Raw genomic sequence first — 12,877 nt, 5'->3', positions numbered from 1 at the left:
TGATCCTTTTAGATCCCATGGCACTTTAGTACCTTGGCTAAGGATCACTGAGAGTTTTATGAGCATTTATGACCTCCAAAAGTCCCAGAGTGTGAAATATTAATATGGGTGGGAAATTCAGGCAGAAGGTGCTAAGTGAACTTACCTGAAATCACGGGTTAAGTCAGTGGCAGGGCTAAGAATAGTACTTTGGAGACTCCAGGCCTGTGCTTATTCTGCTTTGCTTATAAGACCCTTGGGCAAATTCTTTTCTGTTTGTTGTCTGTACGGGGGGTCCCAGTCTATGGCTAAGTTTTTAGGTTTTGTGGTAATACAACTAACTAACTACACAATAATGCATAATTATTAAAACTATCTATTTGCTCAGTAAGCTTTAACAACAGGAATATGCCATGAATGTTAACATGTGCATAGTTTATAAAACAAATGAAAAAGACTATACATGTGTAAAATGTTGCTCTGGATAACAAAAATGGGTATAGCAACTTTGACAAATCTCAAGAACTCCTCCTAAATGGTAAGAGCTAGGACAACCACATTCATAATACAGCTTTTTCTAATCGTAACTTAATGCAATATAAGGGTTTGGTTGTGCTGGGAAAATGGGATGTGCCTGAACAGGGATTGCATCTCACAAAACCAAACAGAAAAGAAACAGAATCATCAGGCAGGTGAAAGGGACTGGCTGGGAGCACACAAACCCCCTCCTCTGGAACTGCCCCAATCCCAAGCCTCCCTCACCCCCAGGCGCACTTGAGGGAGGGGGGGGGGGGCTGTATGTCCCTCCACCCCCACCTGAATTCATCCAGGAGCATTGCTGGCTGTTCCCCTTTGTAAGGAAGTGAGGGAAAGTGCACAGTTTACTGCAGTCCTGACTCTGTCAGGGGAGTGCCAAGGGGAGACGAACCAAGACCTGCCCCAGCCAGGAGACATGAACACCTTCTCCGGCTGTGCCCACTGGAGCAAGTGGCCCTAAACTGCTGAGGCTGTCCTCTGTCACCGGGGCATGTACATTTTCATTTTATTTTCCAAAAAACAAAAATGAGTTAAGGACCCAAGCAACCATAGGTAAATCTTATAATCTATTATTTTAATAAAATAATAAGAATGAGGATATGTTTTCCTTCAACCATTATATTATTCTGCCACACACATGGCAGTCCATAAAAAGAAAAATTGCTAGCAGTCTGAACAAGCCACAACCATGCTCCAGCAAGTTCTTAAAATTTTAATATTTGATCATAACCTCATTAAGCTGCCATGAAATTTCTCTGATTTTTCATTTCCAGGCTTGCTTGTTATCAGTGGCTGCGTCTAGACTGGCAAGCTTTTCCACAAAAGCAGCCGCTTTTGCGGAAAAACTTGCCAGCTGTCTACACTGGCTGCTTGAATTTGCACAAGAACACTGACGATCTAATGTAAGATTGTCAGTGTTCTTGCGCAAATCCTATGATGCTCCCGCTCAGGGATAAGCCCTCTTGCACAAATATATTTGTGCAAGAGGGCCAGTGTAGACAGGAGAGGACTGTTTTGCGCAAAAAAGCCCCGATGGCGAAAATGGCAATCGGGGCTTTCTTGCGCAAAACCACGTCTAGATTGGCACGGATGCTTTTCCGCAAAAAGTGCTTTTGTGCAAAACCGTCCATGCCAATCTAGATGCTCTTTTCCGCAAATGCTTTTAACGGAAAAACTTTTCTGTTAAAAGCATTTGCGGAAAATCGTGCCAGTCTAGACGCAGCCTAAGTGTCTGTGCGTAAACAGAAGCTTTTCCTTTTCATGGCCAGGCTCCTTCTTCATGATTCATATATCTGATGACACAGTCAAGCTTTTGGGACCTCACAATTGTTCCCTTGGATGTGAAAGAACTGAATGAATCATTGAATGAATGAATAAATGAATCCAGAAGATCAGGAGAATGAATAAGAAAGAGAAAGCTTCTGTTTACATAGAAAGGCCTTTGTGGCTAACAGTAATAAGGAAATTATAACAGGAAGTTAGGAATAGATTATTGGAATGATTGCAAAATGTATGTTGCGAAAGTTTGCTTAAATGCAGATATGACCTTTTTAGCAAAGGATAGTACGGTGTTACAGAGAGATTTCATTAATGTGACTATGGGCCCAGATTTTGATTTGACTTGAGTGTTTCTATAAACAGGAAACAACATTGACTTCTGTTCAGGGCTTCTGTACTCAGATTATAGCTTTTCAGAGAACTATGAAACCAATGCACTACATCATGGAGCTCACATACACTGTATCTAAAATTCTGAACAGTAAAGAACCAAGCAGGGCCACAGGATATTTAAAGACCCAGACATAATGAAATGACTGCATAATGCTTGTAATTATTTGATGAATTAAATTATTCTTTCATGCCAACTTCAATACTTAGAACAGACTAATCTATAGATCACAAATGTCCTGGTCCAGCTAGCTGCTGAAAACCTTCAACTCCTATGACTTCTGTGCGTAATGAGGGTGCTTAGCCCCTCATTCGGAGGATTGCCCCCAAGCATTCTCCTGTTCCTCCAAAGAATTCCTCGGGTCCTGTTCTTGGATGCTTTTGATGCATACAGATCATCTATGCTCTGCACTTTTGGTTGTGCATCAGGGCAATCTCTCTTTGTCTTTAGCCTGCAAATGCTTCAAAGAAGGAATCTCTTATCTAGACAGCTTGTTTTACCTATTGTACAGTACTGTGAATGTTTATGGTGTTGTAAAACTAAAGAAAGTTTCTGTTTTGAACTCGAATTTATTGCTGTCCTACAATAATAAAATAAATGAAAGCCCTGCTCCTTATCAGTAGGCGCTGCTCTAGGAAATGCTTGGGTGCCAGATGCCATACAGATTTTAATGCCTTTCCTCCTCCATTTACTGGGAAGGCCGTGGGGTATAGAAGTTGTACCTGACCTCTAGATGTGAATGTATTGCTCTCTGAATGTCTTCTGAGACTTCAGAGTTGTATTCATTAGGAGTAACACTATATTTCTTAATAGTTGTTTTCATTAAAAGGGGAAAATGGAATAATCCTCAGCTGAATGAAAAAAGCCTTTGGCATCTATATACCACTTTTCACATTGCAGCATGTTAAACCAACACTGGATAGATTCATGCATCCCAAGAGAGTGACAACTTCTAGTAATAGTAGCAACTAACTACTACCTCTCCTTTGAGAACCCATAACCCTAAAGGTGGCATCACTGAGTATGGAGGGAATGTGACCAAGGGAGCAATGAGCTTAAGAATAAAAGGGAGAGGTGAGACATACTGGAAGCTAAAGAAAAGGAGACTGTAGTAGCCAAGAGAAAATTAACTCAGGCAAGGCCCAGGGAGGAGTTAGGGATGAAGATCAAGGGAAAGTAAAGTATTGCATAAATATGGTAGAAAAAGAAGGAAGAGGACTTCTCAAGGGCCAGAGAGAGGAATCAAAGGGCATACATACTGCCATCACATGGTGTGACAGCAGCAAAGTCATCGCAGCAGAGATTTCAGCGTGGACTAGCCACAAAAATAGAATACAATCATAGAATACTAGAACTAGATGGGACCTTGAAAGGTCATCAAGTCCAATCCCCTGAACTCACAGCAGGACCAAGACCGTCTAAATCAGGTGTGGACAATAATTTTTTCAGGGGGGCCACTTAATGAATTTTGGTACTGGTCACGGGTCAGCTACACCCCCACCCCCGGAATGGAAAGGGCCTGAGGTAGAAGGAGTGGAGCTAGGGACTAGCCTCCCACCGGAGTTGTCTGAGGCCAGAGGTTTTGAAGTAAAAACACAGCAAAGGGCCTACAAATCCTGACTCCGCTGGTACCACATTGGCTTGCCACCTGGGGTTGCTGTGGATATTTAAAAGGCTTGTGGCACCAGCCCCTGCTGTGGTAGCGCAACCATGATCCGTAACACATTTAAATGGGATCCTGTTGCCTGAGCCACAACCTGGAAAATTAGATGGCACAGGCAGTAGGATATAAACGGCCAGATGAAGTTTGTGGGCTGGATCAAAGTGTTAGATGGGCCAGATCCTGCCCCTCAGGCTGCATCTTGCCCAGCCCTGATCTAAATCATCCCTGAGGGTACGTCTACACTAGCCCCCTAGTTTGAACTAGGGAGGCTAATGAGGGCAACGGAAATTGCAAATGAAGCATGGGATTTAAATATCCCGCGCTTCATTAGCATGTTCCCGGCCGGTCGCCATTTTGGAAACTGAATAGCCCAGAATAACTGCCCACGTCTACACGCGGCAGAGAAGCGCGATTAAACCCCTTAGTTCAAATTAACAGTTAAACCTCATTCAATGCCATGAAGTTTAACTGTTAATTTGAACTAAGGGGTTTATCTCAGAATCGCGCTTCTCTGCCGCATGTCAACGTGAACAATTATTCCGGGCTAGTCAGTTTCCAAAATGGTGACCGGCCGGGAACATGTTAATGAAGCGCGGGATATTTAAATCCCGCGCTTCATTTGCAATTTCAGTCACCCTCATTAGCCTCCCTAGTTCGAATTAGGGGGCTAGTGTGGACATACCCTGATAGATGTTTGTCTAACCTGCTCTTAAAAATCTCCAATGATGGAGATTCCCTCAGTTTTCTTTATTCCAAACAAAACAAACCCAATTCTTTCAGTTTTTCCTCGTAGGTCATGTTTTCTAGACCTTTAATCATTTTTGTTGCTCTTCTCTGGACCTTCTCCAATTTCTTCACCTCTTTCCAGAAATGTAGCGCCCAGAACTGGACACAAGACTCCAATTGAGGCCTAATCAGCACAGAGTAGAACAGATCCAGTGTAAGTAATTACCCAGTGTTCTGGGGTGGGCTTATACAGCGTGTGCTGACATACACACTGTCATGGCCTGACTGCTCCAAGCTAGCTACATTAAAGCTTGTTGAGGTTTATCTACACGAGTTGCGAGCCACTGTGACTACAGTGTAAACATACCCACAGACAGGTCAGGTGTCGATGATGTTGTCACCAGTGATGTAGGGGGGAAAGATTAAAGTGAACGAACGGACTGAAATTTAGCTTAATTTTAGAGATAGTAGGCCAAATTCATCCCATTCCTAAAGGTCCAGTCCAACTATCATTAAACTCCTCCTGACTACTACAGGAGCAGGACTGAGCTTCAAAGGACAAATTCATAATCACTGAAGTTGCACCAGGGATGCTAATGGGTGAGTTCAAACAGGAATTATTTCAGGAAGGTTCCATGTCTGTGATACGCAAAAGGGATGACTTGATGAGCCCCTTCTCACTTTGGAATCTATGAATCTATGCCTGCTGAATTTAGACATCTATTTTTGCAAATGGTACTTCTCCCTCCCTTCCCCCATTCCCTCTTCCTCCTCCCACAACCAACCAGGCATCAGAATGTTCTGCCACCTCATTATTCTGAATTGACGCTCTTACCCCTGCTTCATTCCCTCTCACTAGTCCCCACAGTAGAAATTTTTCCCTTGGGTTCAAGGAGGCAGATCTGCAGCCTCTTACAAGGTCACCAGCAACTCTTCCCTAGAAATTATGTGTTTCTCTTCTCATATTCTGTTAATGTATGTCCTATATCTTATACTTCCTCTCCTAGCTAAGGTGGTCCAGAACCACTGAACCTTCAGTCCAGCTTGAGAATATTTTTAGTCAAAGCACTAAATCTCCTTTAAAATCAACATCAAAGTGGCATGATTTTTCTAACAAGCCATAGAGTTTATTAAGCGCCACTAGAAATAAGTAAAATTCCATCCATAATCCAGTCTTATTCCATCCTGATTTATAATGCACAATGGAAACAACTAATGTTTTTCTTAACTCTATTCCCTAATGCTCCCTGGACAGGCAGCTTTATATGCAGTATTAGTTATGAGGGGGCACTTGCCAATCATTCTATTGTGTTAATTTATACTGCAACCCGCTTTTACCTTTGGGGTTTTTCCCTCCCTTGTTGACCTTACATTCAATCTTTATAGATAAATAAATGACATTTATAAAGTATGTCTCATTCAGAAATCCCAAAGCTTTCTCTGGGCCGAAAGCAACAGCTGAATGAAATCGCATACATGGAATTTGTACAGGATGCTGACCTCCCCATCCCTCACAATTTAGAAAAACACTTATGCACATGCTCAAGTCCATTCCCTATTCAACAAAGCACTTCTGCATTTGCTTAACTTTAAGCTTACACTTATGCCTCACTGTCGCTCTACAAAGTTCTCATAAATCTCCTGCTAACATTTAAGTATGTGAGCAACTTTTTGCTTGTGAGTGAGCCCATTGCATTTAAAATGAGGTTATGAACGTGTTTAAGGAACAGTCCTATGGAGCTACATTTCCAAATAGTTGTGGAGTTCTCGAACTGTGGAAGGTAAGACTATGCTGGGATGACAGAATCAATGACAAAAATCAATATATTTACAAACTGATTGGTAAGATTTTGAAGGGTGAATTTATTTTTATTGGAAATTTCATCAGTGGAGCATATGTATTCTATGAAGACAGCAAGTAAATTGAGAGTTTTCTATCTTGTGAAAATGTCCTGTAGGATTTTGCCCCTCTTCTACAATAAGACCTACAAATTATTTTCACACTACAGGGAAATGTGTCTGGTACTTTGCATACATAGGCCAAGATTTAAAAAACATTAGTAAGGTACCTAGTGGCTGAGATTTTAAAGCTACTAAGTGATTTGGATGCCGAAGTCCCATTAAATGGGAAACAGCTAAGGGTGAGGCTTTCAAAGTGCCTAATGGAATTAGAAGCATATTTATTACTCCTAAATCCATTAGCACTTTAGAAAAATCCCACTCCAAGCCTCCAAAACCTTTAAGATCCTTTGAAAATCCCAGTCGACATCTATAGTAAATATAGTACCTGAGATAAAGAAGGACTCTAATTTTCAAAAGTGAAGTTCAATGGAAGCTGGTAAATGAATACCCCAGCTCTTCTACAAAACCATACCACCAATGCAGGTCCCTAAATATGGACTTAAGAGCTGAATTTTGGGCTCTTATTTTTAGAAGTCTTGGCCATGAAGTTTTTATTCCTAGGTGCTGTAATCATTGCAAACCTCGAATTAAGCCACAAAACACTTCTGTGATCTAGGTGGCTACGTCTACACTGGCACCCTTTTCCGGAAATGCTTAAAATGGAACAGTTTTTCTGTTATAAGTATTTCCGGAAAAGCGCATCTACATTGGCAGAATGCTTTTCTGGAAAAGCACTTTTTCCGGAAAAACCTCCGTGCCAATGTAGACGCGCTTTTCCGCAAAAAAATCCCGATCGTCATTTTCACAATCGGGGCTTTTTTGCGGAAAATACTACTGTGCTGTCTACACTGGCCCTTTTCCGGAACAGTTTTTCTGGAAAAGGACTTTTGCCCGAACGGGAGCAGCATAGTTTTTCCGGAAAAACAATGACGATTTTACATTAGATCATCATTGCTTTTCCGGAAAAGCAAGCGGCCAGTGTAGACAGCTCGCAGCTTATTCCAGAAAAGCGGCTGCTTTTCCAGAATAAGTGGCCTAGTGTAGACACAGCCGGTATGTTTTTAATGCACATTTTAAAAAAGGGTATAACAGAAGTATAGAGAAGCTAAGTGATGTGCCCAGCCTCACACAGCCAGTTGGAAACCAAACTTTGAAAGATAGTCAAGGAGCCGTGATACTCAATCACCGTTTAAAACCATTGGACCATGCTGCATCCCACATGATATTCAATCTTTTATCATTTGAATGTGTTCAGATCATTTCTCACCCTAATTACTCTCTTTAACGTAGAGTCATAGATTAGTATTTTAAAAACTTTGTTAGAACACATTATATTTGTATCCAAATGGATTTCATCTTTGCATGTTTTCTAACAGGAAACAACAGCTACAATATTATAAACTGTAGTGCTTGTAAAGGAGCATTAAAATGCATGAATCTTTGCCCTTCACATTTCGCTAGTGTTCAAACTGTGATTTAAATATGAAAATTCAAATCCTGAGATAAAATGAATGAAATGCACTTGTGGCAGAGTGCATTTGTCACAGTACCTCAATGTGTTTCATTGGCACAAAAAATGAAACTATGGGACCCAGTCAAACAAATAGCAGATGAAGGAATAAAAATTACATTTTCCATTCTCTAAGACTTACACATCGAACAATTTTCCATTGCATTAGCAGGCACTGTGTCATACTAAATCAACAGTAATCATGTAGCAGATTTCACATCATCAGGCTCTATATAGCTAAAGATCTTAATTATGATACAGTTAGGTTTTGCTGTGTACTTTACCCTAGCTGTGCTATAAAAAGTAATCAGTGAGTGCTAATGGTGTGAAAATATACTGCTTCCATCGTGGAGTGTCTCCTCTGAGGTGTGAAATTGACCAAACAATAGTAAGTCATTTCAGAAAATATCTTAACAACCAATCACAGATTGTTGTCCCTCTCTTACAGACAGGCTAAGTTTAAACCGCTAAATACACAGTCCCAGATAAATAGGAAAAGTCTTTGCATGCACTTTTGTAACAGGTAATCTCTGGCATGCCCAGGTGATAGCTGATTAGTTACACTGTGACCTTATCAGCTAAAAAGTGGTCATATAAAGAAATGTGTTGTGCCCACGAAAGCTTATGATACCATCTACATGTTTTGTTAGACTCTAAGGTGCTACTAGAATATTTGTTGTTTAATATTTGTTAAATATTAAAAAATATTTAATTTTTTTCTTATCAGCTAAGACACTGTGGTTTACTGGTCAGAGCAGTAGTCAGATTCTATTGCTGATTCCACAACCGACTTACTGCCTGTTGTCACTTCCCTCCCCAACATGTCGCATACACACAACACCAAAATCAATCAGTAAGTGAAAGTAAATTTTTTAGTCATAAAATCATGCCCCAGAAACTCTTGGGACTAAATAGAACTGGACTCACATTGCAAAGTTCCAACCTGGACTTGGATCCCAAGTTCTCCAAAGGTTCTGGATATTTTTATCTGAGTCCTGGCCAGGAAACAAGGGCCTTCAAGGTTGTGCATTATTCTACTGCACTGTATTCAAACACAGACACACAGAATCATAGTACTGGCACGGATCTTGAGCTGTCCTCTAGTCCAGGGCTTTCAAACTCTGGGTCCACAGCTTGCAAGGGCAAGCTACTAGCTGGCCGTGAGACGCTTAGTTTACGTGTACCTCTGGCCACAGATTGCTATAATGGGAGCTGCGGGGAGCAGTGTCCTGGTCCACACCACTTTCCACAGTTCCCATTAGCCAGGAACCAAAACCCCTGTTCTAGTCCACTCCCCTGCATACAAAGTAGAGCTAAGTATTTGTACAGATCATCCCTGGACAGGTCTAGTCCATGAAATTTCATTGCATTTAAGTGACTTAAGGTCACACAGCCAGTCAGTGGCATTGATGAGAACAGAACAAGGGTCTCCAGACTCCAGTCTACATATCCCAGACTCGATCGATATATAAGAATGGGAAAGGTGAGACTGAAACTTTTTCATCTATTCACAATACTCTGTTCTACTGTTCTATCATAAAGTGTTTTTTTCTGTCCTCACTCAATGACTTAGTCCTGCAGTCCGTGCTCAAGAAATATGGCGCTTGTGTAAAGTTAGCTACCCAACTTTGAAAATTTTGCCTCATACCTGGCACAGTATTATTCTCTCATGTAACAAGTAGGAGAAATTTGCTTCAGTGTTGCTTTAATAACATAACTCACACTGTTCCCTGTCTCCCTGACTTCTATTGCATAACACAGCAGTGCTACTTGTTTTCCCATACAGACCATCTATCACAAATTTAAAAAACCTCTCGCTCACCACACTGTTATTATGTGTTCCAGACAACGAACAATGCTGTTAGGCTTGCTTAAAGTGCTGTTGCTGTTTGCCTAATGGACAACTGAATAACAAGGACAAGGGGTCAATATTATTCTTTACTGCACTGCTGATGAAGCAAGTGGTTCTTTCCTGCATCACTGCTATTCCTCTCTGCAAGCACACAGCCAGTTCCCCAATGGAGCTACACATTTTAGGGGGTTACTGTTGTTCAAGGTAAAAATTACTGCAATATTATTTAAACAATAAAGTACATTAAATTTCTCTGCTGAAACCCAGGCTCCTTCCCCACATCATCTAAATTAAAGTACACAGGAACATGCAAGTTGTCATTCTGAATTAGAAGAACTTAAACAATAACTAGTCTAATAGCACCTTAAAGACTAACAAAACATGTAAATGGGATCATGAGCTTTCATGGGCAAAACCCACTTCTTCAGATGACAGATAAGTTTTTAAGTTTTTCCAGTTACAGATGAACTCAGCTACCCCTCTGAAGATTCTGAATTAGGTCACTCCACTTGCCTCCAGTGACCAGTATCAGATGCCTTTAAGGAAAGTGCAAAACTCTACAGTAGGGATGTAAAATCCCATTTAATCAGTTAACCGATTAAACATTAGGTTAACCTACCATTTAACCAGTTAACCAACTAAGCAGGATCCCGGGTGGGGGACCGCTCCAGCCTGTCTGAAGCAGCCCCCAGCAGCCTGCGGGGCACCCAGTTCCCGCCTCTGCTGCTGCAGATGAGGGGACTACTCCCAGGCACCGGTTATCCATTACCTGGTAAGAATCACCAAATAAGGGTGATGTTTACTGAGTAACTGGTTACCTGTTCACATCCCTACTTTATAGGAGTCAGTTATGAGCTAACCTGGGAGGTAGGGTGGCCTAAAGCATAGGGCACTGGTATAGGAATAAAGTACAACCTAAGTATCAAAAATAACAACTTGCTCTCAAGGCAAGTTTCTTCCTTTCTCCCATCAAACAGAGGTTGCCTTATGCCCTGAAACATAAGGATTTCTATCCTTTACAAAAGCTGACTGGTTTTCTTGCTCCACTATGCACTGGTCTCTTTGCAAGCATGGAACAAATACAGTACTGCAAAATTTCAATCTTAGTCATAAGAGGAGCTTGGATTTGCTTGAATCCATTTCCCATTTTGTTGTACTATTAACTACAATTACCAGATTAGTGTTTTGACAGTCCTTGTCACCACAATGAGATATAAGAATTCTAATGTTTATTTTAGTCTGTGATTTCTTTTTGTTTCAGAGCCTCAATATTTTAAGTTTCTAGACAATTAAAAAAAAACGTAATGCTGCTGGAGATAAGGGTGAAAATACATGTCGGAGGAATGCTCCATGGAAGAAGGCTGTAATTTAAAAAAGAATGTTTGTCAGAAAGCCAGCACATTCAAATGTAAGGTTATAAGCAATACAAAAAATTTTGAAACTATGTAAATGCATAGGTAAGATCACCCTAACATATGTAGCTGTGCCCTAATTCAACTTCTGCAGAATAATTGAAAACCAGAAGATACCTCCCTATTAATGAGCAAAAAGTCTCTATTACACAGGGAAACTGTAGAAACAATTAAAACAGTACTGATACTGAAAACTTTGCTCTGGGATAAATTTCACCCTAACAGAATATATGACATTAATTACAGTACAAATGCATTATAAAGTATCATGTGAAACTTTCTTAGCAGGGTTAAACTTTTGTGTTCTCCCACATGCCATTGCTGGTACACTGCACACAACTAAAATAAAGCAGGGAGTTTTTTCCTGCATTGTTTTTATCAAACTGCTGAAGTCCAAAAAAAAAAAAAACCAACAAAAAACAAAACAAAATAAACAACCCTGAACTCAGGATTTGGCAGGGAAAGAAATGAGGCTTTGATCGTTTCTGCTTTAAACTATACTCATATCTTATTTTGCCAATAGTGGGATAAATAAGGAGTTAAGAATCAAGAATTCTGGTATTTTCATCCTGACTCTGCCACTGACTCACTGTAGTTTGTGAATTCTCTTAATTTCTCTGCCTTCTTCTTCCCATCTTTTGGGAAAGGGGGATGATAATACCACATCTGAAAGGCTGTTTGTACAATGCTCTGCAAATGAAAATTAAGTGTTGTTGTTGCAACAAGATTTACTGATTTGGGGACTGTGACGGGGTGGCCCCAGCCCGCACTCAAGCCCAGGGCAGCCACCTGGTGCCGGAGGCGGAGAGGGCTCCACCCACACAGCCCTACTGGGCATGCTCCTAGGGGGACCAGGGTATAAAAGACTGCCGGCCTGCTCCAAAAAGGGAAACTGCAGCTGGAGTTAGTGCCCCACTGCCTGTGGCACAGACAGACAGACAGACAGGGGATGCCAGTCCCGCTGGATCCACTGCTGCCAGTCCCAAGCCGAGCTCAACCCTGATGACGGAGCTGCCAGCCAACCACCCTCACCGTGACCCAGGCACTGGACTGGCAGCCCCCCAGCCCTGATGCTGACTGGGGATGTGCTGTGACTGCCACGTGACTCATGCCGACTGGTGAGACCGCTATGGGCTGGGGAAAGGGGGTAGGAAGTGACCCAGGGCAGGGAGTGGACAAGCCCCTCAGGGCTCGCCACTTTGCGGGGAGGAGCCTCCGCCGAGCCAATGGTGGGAGCCACCCGCTGCTAATAGGGCCCTGGGTCAGGGCCTGGTGGAGAGGGAGGGCCTGGGCCCCCCTACCCCATCTGCCCTGGACCCCGGTGAGTGGGGGCTGGGATAAAGGACTTCGGGACTAGGCTTCAGGGCCTGCGTATTGAGGACTAGGCTGGGAGGCTGTATTTCCCCTAATGCAGGGGCAGTGGACTTGGAAACTAGGCCAGTGGGCCATATTTCCCCTAAAAAAGGGGCTTCGGGCCTAGGCCTGAGAGGGCTGGATTATGCCCCGGATGGGGGCAGCAACCCCGAGCATGAGGGGAGGCCCCCAACAGGGACATATTAAGCCTTTGCTATTTACCCTAAAAGAGGCTCCAACAAATATATGGGACTTGTATGCACAATCCCCACAC

At 42.1% G+C, this 12,877-nt stretch overlaps 1 protein-coding gene across 2 annotated transcripts in view; it reads right to left on the bottom strand.

Annotated features, from left to right (window-relative positions):
* Window positions 1-12,877, bottom strand: part of CAMK1D (calcium/calmodulin dependent protein kinase ID) — a 409,667-nt gene that overhangs the window by 235,238 nt on the left and 161,552 nt on the right. The gene's annotated exons all lie outside the window — the stretch shown is intronic.

Source organism: Pelodiscus sinensis, chromosome 1 (genome assembly GCF_052426305.1).
Source record: "Pelodiscus sinensis isolate ZL-2025 chromosome 1, ASM5242630v1, whole genome shotgun sequence".
NCBI classification, from domain to species: Eukaryota; Metazoa; Chordata; order Testudines; family Trionychidae; genus Pelodiscus; species Pelodiscus sinensis.
The sequence above is the reverse complement of the archived record's forward strand: the minus strand, read 5'-3'. Positions and strand labels throughout refer to the sequence as shown.